Source organism: Monodon monoceros, unplaced genomic scaffold (genome assembly GCF_005190385.1).
Source record: "Monodon monoceros isolate NGI ecotype Baffin Bay Population unplaced genomic scaffold, NGI_Narwhal_1 Super_Scaffold_1, whole genome shotgun sequence".
Classification (NCBI taxonomy): Eukaryota; Metazoa; Chordata; class Mammalia; order Artiodactyla; family Monodontidae; genus Monodon; species Monodon monoceros.
The window spans coordinates 62948588-62953043 of record NW_021703765.1 but is presented as its reverse complement, the minus strand read 5'-3'; the positions used below and the strand labels follow the sequence as shown (position 1 = coordinate 62953043).

Sequence of the window (4456 nt, the reverse complement as noted above, 5' to 3'; positions counted from 1 at the left end):
AGGAAAAAAAATAGGAAAAGTTGTCACGATATTGGATTTGGCAATGGCTTCTTGGGTATGGCACCAAAAGCACAGGCAAAATTTAAAAATTAAAAATAGATAAATTGGGCTTCCCTGATGGCACAGTGGTTAAGAATCCGCCTGCCAATGCAGGAGACATGGGTTCGAGCCCTGGTCCGGGAAGATCCCACATGCCGCGGAGCAACTAAGCCCCTGTGCCACAACTACTAAGCCCCTGCGTCACAACTACTGAGCCTGTGCTCTAGAGCCCTCGAGCCACAACTACTGAGCCTGAGTGCCACAACTACTGAAGCCCGCGTGCCAAGAGACCGTGCTCTGCAACAAGAGAAGCCACCCAATGAGACGCCCAGGCACCACAATGAAGAGTAGCGCCCGCTCGCTGCTTACCCTGCACCCAGCAACAAAGACCCAACACAGCCAAATAAATAAATAAATTTATTTTTAAAAAAATAGATAAATTGAACTTCATTAAAATTAAAAATATATGTTAGGCCCTGCGGCTGCTGCCGTCGCCACGGAGAAACTGTTGGAGCTGGCAGCCTAGGAATGAATCTCTTCTCAGCCTCTAAGCTCACCTGGTCAGAATCCTTGGATGAGCCTGTGGGACCCTTCCCTCTAGCCCTGTGGTTTGGAACCAGTGGCTTTGGGACTGTAAGAGGATGGACAAAGACTTTCAGGGCCTGCTAGATTCATCCCTGATGGGATCAGGCACTGCCAGCTGCTCAGAGGATGAGGAGTCACTGGCAGGGCAGAAGCGGGCCTCCTCACAGGCTTTGGGCACCATCCCTAAATAGAGAAGCTCCTCCAGGTTCATCAAGAGAAAGAAGTTTGACGATGAGCTGGTGGAGAGCAGCCTGACTAAGTCCTCTACCCGGGCGAAGGGGGCCAGTGGGATGGAACCAGGGCACTGTTCGGGGAGTGAACCCTCCTCCAGTGAGAAGAAGGTGTCCAAGGCCCCCAGAACCCCTGTGCCACCCAGCCCAGCCCCAGCCCCTGGACTCATGAAGCGTGTGAAGGAGAGCAAACAGCCACTCCAGGTGACCAAGGATCTGGGCCACTGGAAGCCTGCGGACGACCTCCTGCTCATCAGTGCCGTGTTGCAGACCAATGACCTGACATCTGTCTACCTGGGCGTGAAGTTCAGCTGCCCCTTCATCCTGCGGGAAGTCCAGGAGTGCTGGTACGCCCTGCTCTCCGATCCTGTCATCTCCAAGCTGGCCTGCCAGGCCATGAGACAGCTGCACCCAGAGGCCATTGCTGCCACCCAGAGCAAGGCCCTGTTTAGCAAGGCTGAAGGGCAGCTGCTGAGCAAAGTGGGATCGGCCAGCCAGCCCACCTTGGAGACCTTCCAGGACCTGCTGCACAGACACCCTGATGCCTTCTACCTGGCCCATACTGCCAAGGCTCTGCAGGCCCACTGGCAGCTCGTGAAGCAGTATTACCTGTTGGAGGACCAGACAGTGCAGCCGCTGCCCAAGGGGGACCAAGTGCTGAACTTCTCCGATGCAGAGGACTTGATTGATGACAGTAAGCTCAAGGACATGTGAGATGAAGTCCTAGAACATGAGCTGACAGTGGCTGACCGGTGCCAGAAACGAGAGATTCGGCAGCTGGAACAGGAACTGCGTAAGTGGCAGGTGCTAGTAGAGAGCATCACAGGCATGAGCTCTCCGGACTTTGAAAACCAGACCCTGGCAGTGCTGCGGGGCCGCACGCTGCAGTACCTGTTGTGCTCGAGAGAGATCACCGTAGGCAGAGCAACCAAGGATAACCAGATTGACATGGACCTGTCTCTGGAGGGTCCAGCCTGGAAGGTCTCCCAGAAACAAGGTGTCATCAAGCTGAAGAACAACGGTAATTTCTTCATTGTCAGTGAGGGCCGGCGACCCATCTACGTTGATGGACGGCCTGTGCTGTGTGGCTCTAAATGGCGCCTTAGAAACAACTCTGTGGTGGAGACTGCCAGCCTGTGATTCATCTTCCTCATCAACCAGGACCTCACTGCCCTTATTCGGGCTGAGGCTGCCAAGATCACGCCACAGTGAGAAGTGGTGGCAGGACCCATGGGCTCTCTCTGGCCTCAGTTTCCCCTGCCATCCCAGAGCCCTGGCGCTGGGAACTCAGGCTCCTGGAAAAACCAGAGGGGGCTGCGGGAGACTCAGCTCCTGGCCCCTTGATCTGAGCCTCTGCGGGAGGGTAGGGCTGGCCCTGGGGAAGCCCCTAGAGGCTGGGACCCTCAGGCTTCCTTAGTGCCAGAGCCCCTCTCCTTCCCTCTCTGCAGAGGACCCTACCCTTTCCCCCAGATTCCCACCTTTGCCCCGTGTCTCCAGCTGATTAGCTTCAGACTTTTCCTTTATAATTTTCCTTTTGTAAATACAAAGCACTGAGTTCCACCCCCCCAAAAAAAAATGTATGTTCACTAAAGGACATTACCAACACAGTGAAAAGGCAACTCACAATGGAAAAATACATATGTGTGTGTGAGTGTGTGTGTGTATAAAGCTTATATCTGATAAGGGATTAATATCCAGGCTACATAAAGAACTCAGCACCACCAACAAAATAAAATATAGGCAAAGACTTGAAGAGACATTTCTCCACACAAATGGGCAATAAGCATGTGATAAGATGCTGAACACCACAAATCATTCAGGGAATGCAAATCAAAACCACAGTGAGATACCACTTTATATTTACTTTTTATTTTTTATTTATGTATTTATTTTTTTTTGCAGAGCACAGGCTCCGGATGTGCAGGCTCAGCGGCCATAGCTCACGGGCCCAGCTGCTCCGCGGCATGTGGGATCTTCCCGGACCGGGGCACGAACCCGTGTCCCCTGCATCGGCAGGCGGACTCTCAACCACTGCGCCACCAGGGAAGCCCCCCACTTTATATTTAGAATGGTATTACCAAAAGCATAGAAAATAACAAGTTTTAGAAAGGATGTGCAGAAGCTGGAACTCTTGTGCATTGCTAGTGGGAATATAAAATGGTGTAGCCACTGTAGAAGACAGTATGGTGGTTTCTCAAAAAATTAAACCTAAAATTACTATATGATCCAAATTTCACTTCTGGGTAAGTGCCCGAAAGAATTAAAAGCAAGGTCATCAAGAAATATTTGTATACCTATGTTAATAGCAGCATTATTTACAACAACCAAAGGGTGGAAGCAACCAAGTATCCATCAACGGATGGATGTAAAAACAAAACGTCGTATATACAAACAATGGAATATTATTCAGCCTTAAAAAGGTAGGAAGTTCTGACACATCCTACAATGTGGATGAACCTTGAAGACATTCTTCTACGTGAAATAAAATGGTCCCAAAAAGAAAAATCTTGTATGATTCCCCTAAAAGAGGTACCTAAAGCAGTCAAATTCATAGACACACAAAGTAGAATGATGTTTTCCAGGTGCTGGGTGAGGGGACAATGGGCAGTTACTGTTTAGTGGGTATGGAGTTGCAGTTTGGAAAAAAAGAAGGTTCTGGAGATGGGTGGTAGTAATGGTTGTTCAATAATGTGAATTTACTCAATGCCACTGAACTGTGCACTTAGAAATGATTAAAATGGTAAATTTTATGTTATGAATATTTTACCACAATAAAAAATGAGGAAGGTTTCTATTGTGTGCAGTTTCCAAGAGCAGTGGAAGAATACAGGACTGGGAAGGTGTGCATAAGTATCTAGGATATCCTTCCTTTTATGCTGGCCCTGTGGCACCTTAACAGGCCAAGAGACTTGGAGTTGCCTCATTACAGGTGACTCAGAATGATGCCGTCAATGTGATAAACTGATGTGAGCTGGGATCCTGCAGAGTCTGAGGGTACCTAAGAACACCCTCAATTCTGACACCAATTGCAAGTTCAGTTTTGATAATTCCCTAGCATAACTCACTCAAACTCATATTTGTATTCATGAATATGGTTTATTACATCAAAAGGGTACAGATTAAAATCCATCAAAGGAAGAGGCACTTGGGCAGGGTCCAAGAAAATTCCAAGTTCAAGCTTCCAGTTATCTTCTCCCAAGGGAGTCAGAGACAGTGCTGGCTTCTCCCAGCACCAGTGTGTGGTCCTGTGCAGGGAGGACTGCAGACCAGGAAAGCTCACCCAAGCCTGGTGTTCAGAGCTTTTTGGGGGGTTGGTCAAGTATACTTTGTTGACTTTAGTCTCCACTGAACTGGCAGAAAAACCTATAACCCTCAGGTTTTGGTCATTTTTAAAAATTCTCTAAAGTAAATTATTAAAATAATTCTGATTTAAGCCAGCTGTTTATTCAACTTGAGATTCTAAATTAATAACTCCAATAGAGTGAGTTGTTCATGAAACAATTCGTTTAGTCATTCAAAACACTTAGATAAGAAATTAAGATCGTGTAACGCTAAAATTAAATTACAGACACTGGGGTGGGATTTCAACAACAGCTAGAAAA

At 48.0% G+C, this 4456-nt stretch overlaps 1 pseudogene; it reads left to right on the top strand.

Moving 5' to 3' along the window:
* The first annotated feature begins 680 nt into the window (after positions 1–680).
* On the top strand, positions 681–2066 carry LOC114900654 (annotated as a pseudogene).
* Positions 2067–4456: the final 2390 nt, after the last annotated feature.